Source organism: Hippoglossus stenolepis, chromosome 17 (assembly GCF_022539355.2).
Source record: "Hippoglossus stenolepis isolate QCI-W04-F060 chromosome 17, HSTE1.2, whole genome shotgun sequence".
In the NCBI taxonomy this organism is placed as follows: domain Eukaryota; kingdom Metazoa; phylum Chordata; class Actinopteri; order Pleuronectiformes; family Pleuronectidae; genus Hippoglossus; species Hippoglossus stenolepis.
This window is the reverse complement of record NC_061499.1, coordinates 2,321,561-2,341,740: the sequence shown is the minus strand read 5'-3', so window position 1 is coordinate 2,341,740 and position 20,180 is coordinate 2,321,561. Positions and strand designations below refer to the sequence as shown.

Here is a 20,180-nt window from a genome sequence, read left to right as displayed (position 1 = left end):
GCCCTGGAGCTGAGATGTTTTGAGACCTTTTGAACAGAGCATCTAAAAACCAGGAGCTCAGAACAAACGGAGCCTCGGGCCTCAGCCGACCAGGGAAACCAAGTCACCTGTCAGCCACGTCACCGCCACGCATTCCGGCACACTTGGCGTTCTGACAGTGGTTATGGCAGCTGTGGCTCAAACTCCAGCTCGGGCCGACTAATGAGGGAACAAACAGCCTCTAATAGGCCTGTGAATGTGGAAGCAGACTAATGCGGCTGGTTGAAGTCCGTCTGGTGCAATGTGGTGCTGCCCGAGAGGCTGCTACCGACCAATTACAGCAGAGACGAGGGGGAGGAGGGGGGGGAGGAGTCTGAACATGCTCAGTGCTGAGGGGGTGTGGTGCTGGGAGTGGATGGATGTTTGACTCTGCTGCTCCTCCTCCTCCTGCTCCTCCTCCTCCTCCTCCTCGGGGATCACACATTGTTTGTACTGTATTTTTGCACCACATGACTTGCAGATTTTTTTCCCTCTTCTTGAACACCCCCTCCTCTCGCTGTGTGAGCGCCGCTCTCGCCAGGCAGGAAAGGCAAAACAGCTGTGGCAGTGCCGAGCCGTTCCCCATTAACCCAGGAATTATGCAAGCAGGAAATTCAAATAAGATGCAGATGAGTGGAGGAGCCGGGCTCCAACCAAATACCTCTCTGCCCCACCAGGAAAAGAGAAACCCGATCCGACCGCTGCCGAACTCCAGTCGGCTTCCAAGTCCGGCAACTTGTCCCCGTTTGAAACCGCCCACGGCTCGAACTCTACTGTGCAGAGGGCGAGCCGGAGAAGAATGTGTTCACACCTTACTGATCTACTGATGAAACCATCAGCCTCCATCAGCCTCCATCAGCCGGTCGCTCTCTGATCCTCGTGAGGATTCTGATCAGTTTGGTTTTTATTAGTTATTTGATGATATAAAAACAGGCTGAGACGTCATGATTGGCAGCTGAGACTGACTCCTGATTGGTCCAGAGCATGTGTGGGTGGGACCTTGAGTCCACGGCTCCACTTTACTGTCACTGCAGCATCAACATCTATATTTAGCATGTTAGCATGCTAACACTTGCTAGTTAGCAGCAGCTAAGGCTGACGGGGATTCATTGGTTTTACGAGTGTTTGTTCATAAACCAAATTGTGGGACAAATTAAAAATGTGGCCTGATGATGGCGCTAGAGCAAATACTCGCAATCAGAAGTTTTCTTCCTCTGCAGCATCAGTGAGTTCACTTCCCACCTTCATCCACTCGTCTTCACTCCAGGTTGAGAACTTTGTCACAGTTGTTCGTTGATGTTTCAGAGTCTGTTCGTTCACCGACCTGAGATTCCAGCTTCGCCCGTCGGCATCGAGCGTCATCGGTGAGCGAACCTAAACACGTCGTCGCTCTTAAAGCGTTTCCCCGCAGCAGCGTGTTCTGACTAAAGCTTAAATTTGCAAGTGTTCATTCTGTTTCCCCGCACGTCGCCAGATGGTGCGAGGCGTGAAAGGCAGATGGTGAAGAGACGTTCAACATGTTTATCGTCTTCAGGGAGGAGATGACGAGGCCGGGATGCAACGGGCTGATGGGGGGGGAGCTGGAGCTAAAAATAGTCTCCAGCAAGGTTTCATTTGTTGACAGAAATCAATTAAGTCAAAATATCTTTTAAAATGTAAAAGTGAAATAATTTGTAATATTTCTTCAATAAATTGGTTTTATGTTGCTGAGAGATAAAGAGAAAACTAAAACCTGCGATTTGTATCTTTAGTTTACAATCATGCAAAAAGTCAACACAACGATAAAACATGTATTTCTAAACATGACGAGTACACACGTGACATTTAACCCTAACGCTCAAAGGCCCAGATCCTCAGGGGACGTTTCTCCAAACAGCTGATCACCTGAACTCCCTGGTTGGGAAAAGGTTTAATCCGTTGATAATAAGTATTTGTTATAAATGAGTCAATACAATTGTCCCTAAAACAAGTAAAAACTAATAAATGACTCGTACATTTGAATAATTCAAATGCACAAAGAGAGAGAGACTCATTCTCTAATTCTTCTGGTTATTGGCAAAGTGCATTACTGCTTTGACCCGGGGGTCAGGTTATGTTCATGGTTAAAAGTGTACCACTGAAAAATAAACTGATGCAATCCCTGTGGTCCCAATGGATTATGAAGAATTATTAACTCCATGTTAATAAAAAAGTGAATCCTATCCTACACTAAATTCTCACATTTGAATCAAATGTGCTGCAGACGTTTTTCTTCAGACCCGTCACAGACTCTCTGACTCCTCTCTGATACCTCGGAGACTCTGTTGCTGAGAAACCAGAAACGAATAACCTGTCTGTAATTTAATTTTTATGCAATAAATAAACTGGAATCGAAACAGGAGTGGACTTAATCCAACATTTCATCAACTCTTGCCAATCCAAACATGCCCATGAGCCAGGCAGGAGGAGACTCCGTGATATTCTGTGTTTCACACTTTCTCTCCGAACCTCGACCTCGTCTCGTCAAAGCTTCTTCTCTCGCTGATGGATTTGGTTTCCCAGCTTACCCCCGTTACAAACCCTGGAAGAGTCTCTGCATTGTGACATCAAAAAGCAGCCGGCGTCCCAGATGACGCAGCCGACTGACCCGACTTATCTTTATCATGCTCCCCTGTAGGATGAAGTCTAATAATAGCCGTGTTGGCCTATAGCCGTTCATCCGGCCTGGTTTCGAGGCGGCGCCGCACAGAACAGAGCGAATCACAATAACAATATCTCCTGCCTCGTGTAGTTTAACGATGCTTTTTTTAATTATGGCAATAATGCAGCGATGCTAATGTGCAGTGCGACAGCTTTAATGTGGCTGCACAGAAGCTAACAGGAGCTAATGTGGGGCAGTGTCCATGAGCTGAGGAATAATTATCCCACAATGCTGTTGGTGAAACCAGGCAAGACTCAAGACGGTGCTGTCGGTACGGATCAGAGTGAACACACACACACACACACACACACACACACACACACACACAGCAAGCTCTGATTGGCTGGGGTGCAGCAGGGAAAGAAGATGCAAAAGCAGCCAATGAGGACAGTGTATCTGTGGTCAGCCTACAGCACTCGGCCAATGAGAACGCAGCTCTGACTCCCGGGAGGCGGGCCATTGGAGCGTTGCCTTCCTTGTTTTGTGTTTTGAGCTCAAACTGGGAGCCACATTCCTGCCGTTCCCCTGCTCCACTCCTGGGCTGGTGCCTGAGTTCAATAGGTGAAGCAGGGAACTGTGGGAAAATAAGGAGGAGTGGAGGAGGAGGAGTTGGGGGCAGAATGTTTGAAAACCTCGGGGAAAGGTATCCGAGCAGAAATTCATTCCAGAGAAAAAGACAGGAATCACAATGGCAGAGCGGATTTGATTCCTTCACAGCGACACTCTGTCCAGACGAGTGTTCCAGCTCATCACCAGAAACCGTCTTCATCACGGTGCCAACGTTTGTGCCCGAACCCGGAAACACCCAGAAATACTCTACCTGAACCGGACCCTTCTCCGAGCTAAACCCCGAGGAGCTGGACCGGGACCACAGGAGACACGGACCTGATCGGCACCAACTGCTTCGTTACCGTTAATTCACAAGGTGTCAAAACCAAATGCCCTGCCATCACTGCTGGGAGGCATGTGACCGGTGACAATCAGGAAGAGGATGTGGCCTCATCGTGAACTCATCAACTAACTATTTAAATCCAGCTTGAATCATTGAAATCAAGGTTTCAGTGCAAATGTCCAGAGTGAAAGTCACAATACAGTGAAAAAGAGAGAAAGACAGGAAGCTGAGATGAGGGAGGGGAAGGAGAGGAGCAGAAACTGGAGAAGGGAGGAAGACTGAGGAGGAGGAAGAGGCAGATGTGAGGGCACTTCTTGAACAGATGAATTTTCAGCCGCCGACACTCGGAGGAGAGTGACTGTGCTGACTGGAGTGGCAAGGTCATTTCAGAGGAGACGGGAGGAAGAGGATTGAAATGATGAAGAACAGTTTTATAAGCTGGTCACAGACCGAGGAGTCCTCGCTCAGACCTTCAAATTCTGCTCCTCTGCCGAGTCCTCATTTTTTTATCTTCACTAAATGTCGGGACAAATCCATGAAGGTGTTTCCTTCAGAGCCTCAATAATACATGAATATGTCCAATGACAGTATTATAGGTCATATTCAAATAGTGTGCGCGTGTGATTACTGCTCAAGATGAATCTGAATTAGTGCAACAGTCATAACCAAACTGCTGAGTCTCAAATAACATTACGAACCCCAAATTAATATAGGAACCAGAGTTTTTACAATTCTTTACAAAAAAATGGAAACAATAGTTGGAATACATCCACATTTGAAGGATCCCTTTAATATGTTGTGCATTTATAATCCCAGCCAGAGTTCTGTTATCTGAGTTTATTCTCAATTATATCTAATTCTGAATCCTCGAGCTTTTTTTACCCGATCGAGATTCATTAACTTTTACGACTCTGGAACACAAAAAGAGGCAGAAATATGAATCAAATGCACAATGGTGAAATTTAACTGGAGCATCAAAGTAGAAGATTGCCTGATTTGTTTTTGGTGCAAATTCGTGACTTCTCCTTCCATCCCTTTTCTTCCACCTACCCAGGGTCAGATCACGGCAGGTTCATCATTCCAGGTCCCAGTCCCCACCAGTATGTTCCTGCTGGGGCGTTCCCAGACCTGATGGGTAATCGCTCCAGTGGCTCCTGGATCTAACCCGGGGTCTCCTCCCAGTGTCAGGAAAACCTCCATTGGAGGGAGCCCAGAAGGATCTGGATCAGGTGCTCGGACCAGTGACTCACAGTGGAGCTCTGAGCCTGATCAGCCTGCTGATGGAAAGCCCATTGAATGTGGGAGCGCAGGTCGGCTGGTCAATCGAAAGTTTTACCTTCACCACTACGGCTCCACTCCTGCATTAGCTCTGATGCCAAACGGATTCATCCATGTCTCGCTCCTCGCTCAAGAATCAGATACGCGAAGATCGTTTTTCAGCAAATTACCCGGACCTCAGAATTGGATGTTCTCCTCCTGGCTGCTTCACACTCAGCTACCAACCGCCCCCGTGCTCGCTGGAGGTCGCGCTCTGACGCCGCCAACAGAACCACATCATCTGCCTTCTGTTGAGCATTAAGTGATTTTACCACCAGGCAACATCGGTTCACTCTGGTTTCATCTGTCTGATTTCTCTGCTGCGCTGCTGCTCCTGGTGATTTTGTTATTTTGGCAAGAAACCGAGCGTTTCAGAGGTCTGCATGTTCTTCATTTAAATGAAATTAATTTGGCTAGCAAGAGAGCAAAGGGTGGCTGGTGGATTTGAAAAACCATCTGCTGCTGTGACCGGTGGAGAAAGACAGAAGTTCATTTCCTGTCATGGTGATGAGTCAGGCAGAGAAATGGCAGGATGGTGCAAGCCCTGCGCCGCCGCCGGCTAAAAATAGTCCCCGAGGTTCACGCCTTGTCTGCGCTTCACCAAAACGTGGAATTTTCTACCACATTAAAAAGTAAAGAAGGAAACTAACGAGCCTGAGTCGGCTGCTCTCTGCCCAAGTTGACACCTCCTCATGTCTCCAGTCTGAAAACATCACACAGACTCAAACACAGTCGAGGAAGAATCATGTTTGTGTGATGGTTTTTCTTCCAAGTTTACATTTGTCATCTTTCCAGTAACATTTGCAAAGTATATAAACAGTTTAATGGAGCTGAAATGGTTTAAAAATGACAAAGACAAATACATTCGTGTTCAAGTTCTTTGAAACTAAACTTTTCATCGTGTTTATGATGAATCTGAGAAAAGATCCTACAAACAGGCAGCATTGGGCCATAGGACGGAAATACATGAGAGTCTAGAATGTCATAATAATACCAGAATAAAGTCGTAGAACTACGAGAATTAAGTTGTAATTTAATGAAAGAAATTACAAGAATAAAGTTGTAACCCATCAAAGAAGATGGAGAATGAAGTCCTAATTTAACAAGGAAATAAAGTCTTTAATAATTTAGTAATATAATATATAATATTATCAGTATAAATAGTAATATTTTGAGAATCAAGGATATATTTTTTTAAATAAGCAGATAGGTGTTTGCCGAAGTTCTTAAATTTAAATAATGTTTTGTTTTTGAGAAACTATGAAGTCTCTTTGAATATGAAACAGATGAGACCAACGATAACCTCACAGTCGACCAAACATTTCCTCGTCCAAGAGACGACTTCCTTCTTTCTAAACATGTGCTCTTATTTTGAAAAGGTTGCACTTCCTCTGGCTGACCGTGTCCTGCTTTGACCCTCAGTGCGTTTTAACGACTCTTTATCCAGAGAGAGACACACACACACACACACACACACACACACACACACACACACACACACACACACACACACACACACACACACACACACACACACACACACACACACACACACAGACACACACACAAACAGGTCACTATGACAAATACCTGCACACACTGCCGCTCTGCAGGGTGGCCGGTGTCCTGCTGCTCTCACAGCTCCACACACAGGTTGTGTTCCTTCATGTCACAGCTCCACACACAGGTTGTGTTTCTTCATGTCACAGCTCCACACACAGGTTGTGTTCCTTCATGTCACAGCTCCACACACAGGTTGTGTTTCTTCATGTCACAGCTCCACACACAGGTTGTGTTCCTTCATGTCACAGCTCCACACACAGGTTGTGTTCCTTCATGTCACAGCTCCACACACAGGTTGTGTTCCTTCATGTCACAGCTCCACACACAGGTTGTGTTCCTTCATGTCACAGCTCCACACACAGGTTGTGTTCCTTCATGTCACAGCTCCACACACAGGTTGTGTTTCTTCATGTCACAGCTCCACACACAGGTTGTGTTCCTTCATGTCACAGCTCCACACACAGGTTGTGTTCCTTCATGTCACAGCTCCACACACAGGTTGTGTTTCTTCATGTCACAGCTCCACACACAGGTTGTGTTCCTTCATGTCACAGCTCCACACACAGGTTGTGTTCCTTCATGTCACAGCTCCACACACAGGTTGTGTTCCTTCATGTCACAGCTCCACACACAGGTTGTGTTCCTTCATGTCACAGCTCCACACACAGGTTGTGTTCCTTCATGTCACAGCTCCACACACAGGTTGTGTTCCTTCATGTCACAGCTCCACACACAGGTTGTGTTCCTTCATGTCACAGCTCCACACACAGGTTGTGTTCCTTCATGTCACAGCTCCACACACAGGTTGTGTTCCTTCATGTCACAGCTCCACACACAGGTTGTGTTCCTTCATGTCACAGCTCCACACACAGGTTGTGTTTCTTCATGTCACAGCTCCACACACAGGTTGTGTTTCTTCATGTCACAGCTCCACACACAGGTTGTGTTCCTTCATGTCACAGCTCCACACACAGGTTGTGTTTCTTCATGTCACAGCTCCACACACAGGTTGTGTTTCTTCATGTCACAGCTCCACACTCTGCTCAGTGAACTAGGAGCTGCTGACTTCACCGAACTCTGGTGATAATGTTTATGAGAGTTTCGATGAAGGGTTTTTGTCGACACGTCAGGTTTCCCCGTGTTCTCTGATCCTGATCACACCTGAAGTGAACGCACACATCTCATGAACTAAGAACCAGCTCCTTTATTCCCATCGTTTGTCACACATGAAGATCGTCTCATTCAAACCAGCAGTCACATGTGATCCTGGGCTGTGGACGGACAGAGTCCTGCAGCTCAGAGGAACCCAGAGGAAACTGATCAGGTTACACGATCGATTGTGGAACTGCAACCTAGATTCCCCTGACGTTATTTAAGTCTGCACGACAGCTTCCCTTCCTAAAGGTGGACGGGACGGTTTGGAAAGTGGAGCAACGTCCTCAGCGCCTGCGTCTGAAACGGATTCTCTCATGTGAGATGAAGCAGCCTCCGTCGGGGAGTATCACGTTCAGCAGGTTCGCTGCGACGCCTCGGGAGAAGCAGGGCTTTGTTGAGACTGAAGGGACAGGCTGAATAAAGTCTGACCCCACGTTGCTCTGTCCTTATACAACATGGCTCCACTACTTCAAAACAAAGAGCAGGGAAGAAACAGAGAAGCACAATGACGTGACCTCGAAGATAAAGTCCAACCACAGCTCCCTGAGGATTTCATGACCACTGGCTGACTGCTGGAATTACATTTGGGTAAAAATACCCTGGAAAGAACCAAGAATTCAGCCATTTTGTTTTCACTGTGTGTCGGCAGTTACTGGTAAAGTAACGGCAAACACCGAAGACTAAAGTTCAAACACACGTCCGACGTGACTAAAGGTCACCAACAGGTGACATCACTGATCCAGGTCAGGTGACAGACATACACTATAAATACAGACATGACCACCAAAGGTTAAAGCCTCTCAGATTCAGGAGTTATCTCACTGAGCTTTGTTCAAGTGTTTCTTGATGATACATAAATCAGACCTGGTGGATCTGAACGTGCAGCTCTGCAGTGACCTCACATCCCTGTTTGAATTAAAGGGCCGGTTGGGCCCGAGCGGAGTTCACACTCTACTGGGTGACATCCCACTTTATTTAGCCATGTTGTTGCAATGCAAGAAGAAACCGCCGCTGCTTCCTTCCTCCCGCCGCGGCTCCCACCTGAACCAGACTAAAACTACATTTTGATTCTTGGAAACGCTGCTTAAATAGAAACGCTCCTTGGTTTGAAACTGAGCTTTTTGTGTGTCTCGGAGGGCTGCAGCCAAGAAACGACTGTTTACACTGTGTGTGTGTGTGTGTGTCTGTGTGTGTGTGTGTGTGTGTCTGTGTGTGTCTGTGTTGGAGACCGAGGGCTCCAGATTCCTAAAATTTAGAGCGCAGCAGGAAGCAGGATGAGACTAATTCAATCAGTTCAAAATGAAGATAGAAACTATAATTCTATTCCAAAATAATTCAAAAAATGACATCTATCATACATGAACTATCTTTCTATCATTTCTTCCTCTTCTCTTTTCTTCAGGATGGAATCATCTTCCATCTCTTCAGGTCTGAGGAAGGTTCAGGAGGCGGAGGAGCTGGGAAACATCTGTGCTCCTCTCTCTCTGAAGAGCAGCTGTTCCTGATGTTTGGGTTCACACTGAATCATGTTATTTAATCTAACGAGCTTAGCTGAGTAATGATATGTAATTATAATGTTATTAGAGTAATAGCTTTCACATTAGACACCAAACGGGGCTCTAAAGTCCTGCTACAAAAAGAGGCTGAATTTCATTACACCATCGTTTCTGCAGATTTAATGATTTATTGTTATTCTTAGTGATCGTCTTTATATACAGTCATTATGGGATGTCATTTATTTGACATTTGATAGTTACTTGATTTACTCAAATTAAAATTTATGAAATAATAATAATAATCTAGTTTAATTATTAAAAAATGAGAAGTGGCCTGAGATCTGTTTTTCATAATTCAGTTTATAATTCATCAGTTTCTTTATTCGCTAAGAAAACTTCAGCTCCATGACGAGTCAATAAATTCATATGATTCATGATGAATGAATCCGTCACTTGTTTCTTAGAAACAAAACATCTTTCAAATGTGTTTTGACCTTAAGTCGAATCTGAAACTTTATCAAGTGACTGAGACATGAAACAGAAAAGAGATTCTTTCCTTTATGACGTCAATGATTATTAGATTATCAAATCACTTCCAATCGATTTAGAGTCTCAGCACAAACTACTCCCTGTTCAGCTGAGAAACTCTTCGACGTTTGGTTCATTTAAAAGTACACAAAATGTCCACTTTTCCCACAATGCTTTGTGGTATCACCGGGCGAAGGAGATGCAGACATATGGAGATTTTCAGAATTTTTTTTGTTCTGAAAACAATAAGAGGGGTGTGTAAATTCTGGAAAATCTAACAAAATAAAAACCAGACAAACCAAAGACAAATGATGTATAACCTTGAACCGCTCACACACACACACACACACACACACACACACAGAGAGATATTTAAGAGTCAGTTTGAATATGGCAGATTTCTCCTGGTGAATCGGAGAATGAGGTTTTCTTGCCGCACGGTGTTGACCTGTTCATTAGAGGAGCAGCTGAGCTCCTCACTTTGTTTCAGCTGCCGTCAAACACAATCACAAGCTGCCTCTCGTCTGGAGAGCGGCGGACCAGCTGGGGAAACGTGGATCACCTCCTCGGCCTCAGCAAATAGTGCCGGAGTACTCTTGGGCAAGGCGGCGTCCTCCCCACAGAGGAGAGTATGAGGAGCGCTGGTGTTACGGGGGCCGGCCCCCAGGTGTGAACGTGAGGAAACGCATGAATTTCAATGAGGACACTGATGAAAAAGAGGAGGGGGGCGTGCTCGGCGAGCTCTGTCTGGATAAATGAGGGTTTGAAACACGGTTCAAATTAACCATCCAGACATGGGGGCTCCTGCAAATCACAGTGTTTTACCTGATGAGCCGCTGGTCACTCATGTGTTGAGTAATTGAGAAACACACGCTGCAGGTTTTAATGAGGAAATAAGCATTCTTCTCTCTCTTCATGAATAAAAATGACTTTCTTAGAGATTTAAGAAAACAGAAATCTAAATAATGTGCGCAGTCACACACACACACACACACACACACACACACACACACACACACACACACACACACACACACACACACACACACACACACACACACACACACACACACACACACACACACACACACCTTTTGAAGTGTTACGCTCTAAATATGGGATGCCCAAAAAAAAGTGGCACCTACTTTCACCGGATGATTGACGGCATGAAACAGAAGCCGATGTTTTTAAGGACGTTCAGTAAGTTATGTCAAAATGACACTTTGCAGATTCTAATGAAAGACATTGTTTTATTTCTCCTGCAGTTTCCTGGAAATGATGTTTTTTTTTTTTAGTTAAACGAATAATATTTAACAACCTGGTTATTTACTTATTATTTTATATCTGTAGCTGAGAATTGTTCTTTTAAAAAAATCATCCAATATGCAGACGATGCATCGTTAAAAATCTATAATATCAAACTGTTATACATTAAATGATCTCAAATCAACCAGACCTGTGTTCGGACATCTGGTTTTATAAAGACAGCGTTTCCTTTGGTGACGAGTCGTCTTCGTGCATGTGTCAGTTTGTTCGTCTGTCGAAGTCAGAAGTGACTTTTTATCCAGTTGGAAGTCGCATTGTTACGATACACTTTTTAGATCTCGGTGGTTTTTAACTCTATATTTTTAACTCTATATTTTTAACTCTATATGTTGAACCCTGTGTTTGCCCCTCAGAGACGTCTCCTCTTGGAGAAGAGGAACCTCGGAGGAGAATTCAGCTCCAGATAAAAGCCCCTGAAGGAAGAAGACTTCAACTCCCATCATCCCTCACTGCTCCACCACCTCCGTCCATTACTTCTTAGTAACATTTGACTCCGCTGTCACTGCACGGGTGCTTTTCTACAAACAGATTAAATACAAATGAATTTGCCCTAAATTAAAATATTTGTGAGTAGGAGTTGAGCCACATTTGAATCCACATCATTTTACGATTCCCCAAAGATTTCTGTGGTTTAATAACAAACCTAATGTCTAATTTAATCTAATGAATGTAAATTTTATTATTTCAGCACTAAAAAAGGTTTTCAGTTCACGTCCCCCTTGAATGAGACGATCAATAAATTAATAAAACAATCGTGGCTCAAACACAGGCTGCTACATGTACGTTTGATTTAATAGTATAAATATTAATTTCCACCACATCTGACATCACCTGACCTCCCACTGTGGCGTTTCAGCCGCTCGCCCTCGCCACTGGTGTGGGCGGGGCTGACCTCCAGGTCGATGTCAAACTGATTTATTATCCCGGCGAGGAAACAACAGTTGCAGCTATTAAAAAACCCGTGGACGTATTAGTCGGTGCTGGTTTCAGACTCTTCACCGTGTGTGCACCGGCCGGGCGGCTCCCTGCAGCGCCGGAGAGAAACCTGCTCTCTGCGCCGCGCCTCCTGCAGACGACACAAGTCCCACCGTTTTATTTTCCGTGATACATTAATATTAATTTCTTTACCGAGCTCCAAGATGACAAGTCGCCAGAACTCGTTTTATCTCATCGGCAACAAAAATAACTCATTAGCATTTCTCCTGTATTTGATTCTTCCTGTCACTGCGTTTCAGTTCGGTTTCATCCCGGCTCAGTTTGTGCTTTTAGGAAGGCGACAGTCGGATTTACAGTAAACTGAGAGCGAGAGGATCCCTTTGACCCGAGCAGAAGTCCACGCTGATATTTTTGGACTGAATCTGCTTTTTTGTGCCAGTGTTCAATATCCTAAAAATCTGGCCTCCACCTGCCAAACATTTCAAACAATTACAAGTGTTCAGAGTCTCCCCCAGTTATTCTTGGCACAGAGGAAACGCCACTGGAGCACAATTCACTCCGACTCCATTACTATCACTATTAATAATCCTGTTGTCATAGGAGATCGATAGTTTTCAGCAGGACAGATTAAGGTGACGTTTCCATTACACAGGAACAGGGTGAGAGGGATTAATGATACAACAGCAGCAATTAAATCTCATCTCGCAGAAGGAGACGCATCAGATACAGACGCTGTTAAACCATATCGATAGAGATGCTCGAAATAAATCAGCTGCTGATCACAATCGGCTGATCTCGCCCGATGGAGATGATCCTTGACTTCACCGATAAGAAGAACCAGATGTAAAATAGACGAGAGACGCAGATGAATTAATGATCAGTGTTTTCACCGCCCGGTCTCTGAGGCGGTTTCTGTTTCTGTCCAGACAAGTGTCTAAATACTGAGTTAACAAAAAGGAGAATTTCAAAGCTGTAAATGAAAACGAGCTTTCAAACGATTGCTTTCTGACGCGTGTTTAAAATGTTCGAATCAAACTCGGATCTTGAGCAGCCCTCGGTTCAAGTCCTCCGAATCTTTGATATTTTTAGGTTTCTCTCTCCTGCTGGAAAATCTAAAAGTGATCGGAGCTTTGAGTTCGAGAACGTCAGAAAAAGAAAAACAGCAAGAATATCAGTGAATTCAATCAGGCTGCAGCAAATCACAGAAATATCAGTTCCCTAAATATGAACGATTTCTTTTTCAACAAGATCCGTGATTTATTCTCTGAGAAATCAGTGAAAATGTCCAAAAACATCCAAATGTAAAAGAAACAAATTCCTGGATCTTCTCTGAAACGTCCAGAGTTCTTCTTTGACCCGTGTTCCTTCTTTACACGTGTTCTGTGGTTTCTGTGAAATCCTGATTCAAACATCGGAGCCTGAACATCAGCTCCTGAGTGGAGCTGGAGATTCAATCCAACAACGGATTAAAGGAGCAGCTTGATTTGAGGTTTCTTTAAAACTCCATGAGACAACACCACATGGGACAGAACATTTTACACTGTAACAAATCCCCAAAGTGAAGCCAAACTGCCAAGATGGCTGCTGCACAGGTCGGAGACCTTCTTCCTCCACGTTAGCAGATGTGTCTTGTTATATTTATAATTTTTTATAGGAATATTTAAAGGAATTTGTCTTTTTCCTGAGTGAATTCTCTGTTTTGTAACTCGTACTTGTGCAATGACAATAAACGTAGTGCATCCATCTGAATAACCACAAGTTCAGAGGGAAATCCCCATGAAGTAAAGAACAAACGTGCACTGAACTTGCACATAACTTCATAAAGATTTCCGTGTTTAATGGAAACAGAATCTATACTACAAGAAAAGCAGATTGTGCAGTTTGCTAAAACTGGAGAGATGAACAGATCAAATCTGTCCAACAGACGTCAAGCGACAAGAAAACCGAAGATAAGAGCTCGTTACATGTGGAGGAGTGAACAGTTAAATCTGATCATGTTCACTTCACACGCCTCCAGCCTCCCAGTCCACGTGGAAGTCGGGTTTGGTCCAACAGCAGCCGTGCAGATCTAATACAGAGTGTGTGAGTGTGTGTGTGTGTGGAGTTACCCCATGAAGAGCTCCAGCAACGAGGGAGGTGGACACACACACACACACACACACACACACACACACACACACACACACACACACACACACACACACACACACACACACACACACACACACACACACACACACACACACACAGTTTCTGAGCAGCCCATACTCCCCAATGATTTAACACACGCACGCACACACACACACACTCACTGCCACTTCATTCACTCGCGCACAACCTGACAGGCTTGTTCTTTCCCAAAGACACACACACACAAAGCCTGTGTGTGTATGTGCTTGTATGTGTATGTGTGCGTGTGTGTGTATGTGCGTGCACAAGATGCAGCTGTCATGCAGGCTTTCTGCATGTGCGGGAAATAAATATCAGTTTGATAGAGCAACAAAGAGTGTGTGTGATATTAGCTGTTGCATTTTCTGCTGTGTGTGTGTGTGTGTGTGTGTGTGTGTGTGTGTGTGTGTGTGTGTGTGTGTGTGTGTGTGTGTGTGTGTGTGTGTGCGCGCGCTCTCTGGCTCGTATAGCTTTCATAAACCCTCATGACTGAAAACCATCGACAGCAACACAAACGCAGAATGGGTCTATTTCGAAAACGGGAAAAAAAAAACATGTGTCGTTGTGCAATTTTCAGGGATAAAAACCAACGATGTGCAGAATCTAAAGGGTGAAATAAAAGCTTACTACTGCTGGAGCCTGTGTGTGTGTGTGTGTGTGTGTGTGTGTGTGTGTGTATTGGGCTGAAAGGTCAGGTGGCAACAGCAAATCACAGCTGCATTTCCTTGGAACCCGGCAACACGAGTGTGTGTCAAAAGAAATAGCAGCGTGTCAGAGCAGGAAGAGGAAAAGCGAGAGAAAGTGTGAGCGTGTGTGGAGAAGTCACCGAGCGAGGAAGGAGAGTGCACCAGAGCTGTGTGTGTGTGTGTGTGTGTGTGTGTGTGTGTGTGTGTGTGTGTGTGTGTGTGTGTGTGTGTGTGTGTGGTGTTGGCGTTTGTGACAAATAAATAGCAGCCAGAGAGCAAGCGAGCGTGCTCTGATTTGGAGACTGGCAGCATGACTGACTGATCCCTGCATCCATATCATAGGATTAAAAAGCCTGACACGGCGGCAACACAATGGCAGCAAAAATATGAGACAAAAAAAAAAAAGTCGGTCAATGGGAGAGGAAATGTGATTAGAAACCAGAACACGCAAGAGGGAGATAATATTAAAAAATCTGACACACTTTGAACGTACAGTGCAGCAGCTGGGAGGAGGTGGATGTTCACGCTGTCACCGGGCAGTATAGAAAAAAAGGAGGAGGAGGAGGAGGAGAAAGAGGAAGAGGAGGAAGAGGAGGTGCTGCCAAATCTGAGCCTGTCCAATGATTCCCAGAGCCAAGACACACTTCAGTCACCGTCAGGGACAACCTGCCCAAACGGCGTCTGCACACCTGTTCAGAAACCTTCCTCCTGCACGTCCTTCAAACCGCAGCCACAGACTCCAGCTGCAGAACAGACTCCCACTCTTAATATCTTCATCTTCATCATCTTCATCATCATGAAGTCAGTAGTTTGTGACTCGTGTCACAGGTCGAGCGTTTCCGTGTATATGGCCCAAGCCGGCTGGCTGGCAAGGCACACCTAATTATTCATGATTTTTATGTAACGAGATTTGGGAAGACAAACTGGGTCGAGCACGAACTGGATGAACTTGGAAAAGAGGGGAAAGTCATCAGAAAGGAATTTATATATAATATAACACCAAGTTCTCCTCGTAGACACAAACAGTACGCCTGAACAAAACACACAGTCTGTTTGATCCAAACCAGTTTAAACTACACTGGTTTTAAATAGAAACGCACTCAAATCATACGAGTGATTAAACTGAAAAGTGTATTTTTAATTCTAATACACACTGATCGCACATGAACTGGTTTTATACAACACTGAACAAACTGAGTGTTCCCATATGAACCAGTATAAAACCAGTTTAACATTAACTGGCACCAGGTCAATGTGTGCTCACCAGACAACCAGTCGTCCTCTGAGCCAAACCAACACAACCAGCAGTTAAACTGGTTCATTAACATGTTTCAACAAACTCACCTTCATTTCACGTCTTTAAACGACACTGCTGTTAAACGTAAAAGATCCAAAACCAGACCAGTTATTTATCTGATTAAAAACCAATAAGCTGCTGTTTCCACTTTATGACACATTAGTACAAAGTGAGTCAGTTCCCAGTAAACCAGTTTAAACTACATCAGCTTTTAAATAGAAACTCTGCAGAATCATACAAGTGATGAAACTGAAAAGTGTATTTATATATGTTTGTTATAAACCACTTTAGAAACCGAGCGTGTTCCCATAAGAACCAGTATGAAACCAGTTCCACATTAACTGGCACCAAGTCAGCGTGTGTTCACCAGACAGCAGAGCTGCTGTGAACCAACACAACCAGCAGTTAAACTGGTTCCATTACAGTATGAAACCAGCTCGTGGATCTTCACATTAAACTGTTCGAACCGTTCGACTGCGGGTCGGTTCTGTGTAAAACGGTCAAAGTCAAACCGGCGGGCACGGTTCCGGTCCGGTTCTGTCCCGGTTCTGTCCCAGAAAACTGAGCAAAAAGCGGCTGTAACGTTACAACAATCCCGTGAAAAGCGGTTGAACGTGGGGGAGGCAGGAGGGGAGTGCAGCCCCGGTGGAAGGGCTCGGTTAGCGGGCAGCGTGTCTGCGAACAGCCGCTGACTTCACCTCAGATGACCCAGACTGGCTGTCTGCTAGCTAGCCCCGTTTGAACCGCACGTACCGCGGCAACAACAACACTCTCCCCGGCGCTGCGAGCACCGCCTCCCCGCTGCCACCGCTGCCCTGACACCGGGGCAGGCAGGGCACACGCCGGGGTGGTTTTCAGCGGGGAAGCGGCAACTCGGAGCGGGGCAGACGGGGAGAGGGAGCCGGCCAAAACAAGCGCGTTCCCCCGGCACGAAGCACAACATCCAGCCACGTTCCGCGCCGCTGGAGCGGGTGAAGGCTAAAGCTAAAGCCCTTAGCTCCGTCCGTCACTAGCGGGCTAGCGGGCTAGCGGCTAGCTCCGCCGGGCGGATTGTGCACTTTCACCGGGGGTGGAGGAGCTGGAGGGGGCGAAAGTTGACTACCAGGAAAAAGCCCGAACCGGATGACATCCACTAGTCTGACAACTATCCCCATAAACAGGCGCACAGAGCCGCCACGCTGCCAGTAAAGTTCCCTGACAGACACACACCTCCGGGCTGGAGGTTCCCCCGGTGGTTCCCCGTCTGAGCGGCGGGGATGGAGGCACGGAGCCCCGGCGGCCGGTGGCTAACAGCGGCGGCGGCGGCAGCCTGGCCGCGGACACTCTCCCACAGCCAGGCGGCTAGTCAGGCTGCACCCGACCCGCGGTAATAACTTCAGCCGTGCGGTCACTTTGCGGTTCCGCGGAGTTAAACACAGGAGAAGTTCCCCGCGTGTCCTACCTGACAGGAGGCTCCGGCGGCGGGCGGCGGCGAGGCGGTTATTCCCCGGGATCCGGAGCGGGCGGCGCGGGGCGCATATAGCTAGCGCGGGTACAGTAAAGACTGTAGCATAGCTAACCTAAAGACAGTGGAACCTGCTCGCTGCTCATAGGGGGGATCGACGACTACAACCACATGATCTTTTACGTCAGCATACATTTGCATAGGATGCCAAATTTATGTCCGAGTCCAGGTGACGTGCGGATGTACACAAAAGTTTGACGGCGGCTCGGACCCGCAGTGGCCGGGTCGCGGTGGAGGGGCGCGGGGCAGGCTGCAGCCCCGCCCCCCCGGGTCCCCGCGGCTGCCCCGCGCTGCAGCCCCCGAGCTGCGCCGCTCCGCCGGGGACGGAGCTCCGGCGGGGGGGGAGCGGGCTCCCTCCCGCAGCTCAGCCTCCCCGGAGCTCCTGCACCACACTTTATCTCCACTTTATCCACTTTACCTGCTGCTCCTGCTGCTCCTTCTGCTCCTGCTGCTCCTGCTTCTCCTGCTGCTCCTGCTGCAGCGGAGCCCATCACGCTCCTCACTGTTCATCCACCATGATTCACACAACCTGGGTGTTTGCAAAAGGGGAAATGATTTGACAATGAATAATGTTTTAATTCCCTTAAAGCACCTGTTTGATCCTGGAGCTGCACAACAACCAGTTTCTATTCGAGCTGTTTTCATTTCACAGTTTATTTGAATTCACGCGCAGGAGCCGCAGTGCAGCAGCCGACGAGCGGGACGAGTCATGTGTGCGGCACATGTGCACCACGACCCCGCGTGAACTCTGCGGACAGTGCGTGTGTCTGCCGGTTCTTCACTGCTCTTTATAAAGTGTCTTTAACTTATTTATCACATTTACTGAGTGTGGGTTTCACTGGTTCCTCTTTGTTGCTGCAACACGATACATCTCCACATAGTGGAAGTGATAAAGGACAATCTCACCTTAACTTATCTTATCTTATCTTATCTTATCTTATCTTATCTTATCTTATCTTATCTTATCATCTCTGTAACCCTGTTCTATCCATGCTTCCAGCTTCCTACATGTGCACCACTGGCACACTGTGTTTCTTCAGTTCACATTGTTCCTTCTTGTGTTGTTACAGTTGTTGTGTTGAGTTTGGTTAGTGTTATCGCTGTTTTATCCCCTGTATTGAATGATGCTATATTAAACCCCCGGTGTCAGTGTCCTCTCTGTCCTCTCTGTCCTCTCAGGACACTTTCATCGGTCTCGAGTTTTCTGACGAGACGAAGTTAGAGTGCGAACGAGAAAAGGAGTCAGAGAGCGACATCTACAGGAGCGACTCGGAGCTGCACCCTGACGGGTTAACGTGGATCCTTTATGACTCCGTCGGAGCGGTGACCTCTGTGACCTTTAACCTCTACTTCCGTTATCATTAGTCATGATAGGAACGTTTACTGTGTAATTCAGACATATTGTTGTCGATGTGTTTGTTTAAATTCATTTTAATTAGAGTATTTCAATCTGTTTAAGTATTTTATGGGTTTTGTTATTACATTTAACAAATATTTTAGTCTCAAATACTTTTTTTGTATTTTACATTTCGTCCGTAGAACACATTGAGTTGCTGTAAAAATAACAAGGTGATGTATTTGATGTAGTTTCCTGCTCCAGTGCAGCGCTGGGACTTAAACATTATGTTTATATGAAACTTCTCTCCTCAGTGAATCCACACAGTTTAATGATGTTTCAAATCAATGCTGTCATTTCACCACGTTTTGGTGACTCAGCATTTATTGCTCAGAAAGGAAACGCTGTAATTTCCATGTTTTTGTGGATAAACCATGTGAAGCGTTGGACTAGCAGGCAGCTCTGCAGGTGTTTTCACATCATCTGCAGTAAAGGCATCACATCCTGACGTGCCCTCCCCCTCCCCCACCCCCCCTACAGTTCAGATCTTGTATTTGGACCCTGGTTCTGCAGCAGCAGCTTTTCGTGCTCTGAACCAGACGTCTGCGTCGAGCTGCCAGTGAGTTCATTCACAGTCAAATTCACTGGAGAAGCTGCTCACTGAGTAAACTAATTATTTCTAATATGACCACACACAGTCTTTAATCTGAGATCTGATGCCTTTAGGGACCCGTCAGTAAAAAGACTGCCGGCCCTTCACAGTAAGATTGACGCCACAGCCCGAGCCATCTTTGCAGAAGAGTTTTTTTTCTGCAACTGGAAGCGCTTGTTGCCAGTGTCTCCAGAATACACAATCAGGTAATGTTGCCAGGCAAAAGTGCCAGCTCTAGCCAATAGGCAGAGTTTTGGCCAACATTGCTTAGCAACAAAAGTTAAAAACTGATTCACTCAAGGCTTAAAATAGTCTTTAAAATAGTAATCCAGAGGCGTCAGTGTCACACATTTGAGCAGAAAAAACGCTTCGGAGGCAACAAAGGTTGTGACAAAAACACCAGGAAGGTGAAAAGGAAAGTTTGTCTCCAGACAAACAGGATTCCTGCCTCACGACTGGACGTCAGTGTACAACACGACTCACAGACCTCCCACTCTGGAGCAAGACACACACTCAAACACTGCAGACGCACACGTGTTGTCGTCTTTTTCTGTTTGTTTGGCATCTCTTTGTGCTCATTCTGCATCTCTATGTTTTGGGATTCATCTTGTGTCTCGTTGTGTTT

At 46.0% G+C, this 20,180-nt stretch overlaps 1 protein-coding gene across 2 annotated transcripts in view; it reads right to left on the bottom strand.

Annotated features, from left to right (window-relative positions):
- LOC118124878 (zinc fingers and homeoboxes protein 2) overlaps positions 1–18,199 on the bottom strand; it is a 77,954-nt gene extending 59,755 nt beyond the window's left edge. The window contains exon 1 of one of the 2 annotated variants that reach the window (XM_035183073.2): positions 17,986–18,199. The gene's annotated coding sequence lies outside the window, so the exon portion shown is untranslated. Of the gene's footprint in view, positions 1–17,504; positions 17,826–17,985 lie in introns of those variants that run through there. The other variant, XM_035183071.2, reaches the window with a different exon arrangement.
- Between the last annotated feature and the right edge of the window lie 1,981 nt (positions 18,200–20,180).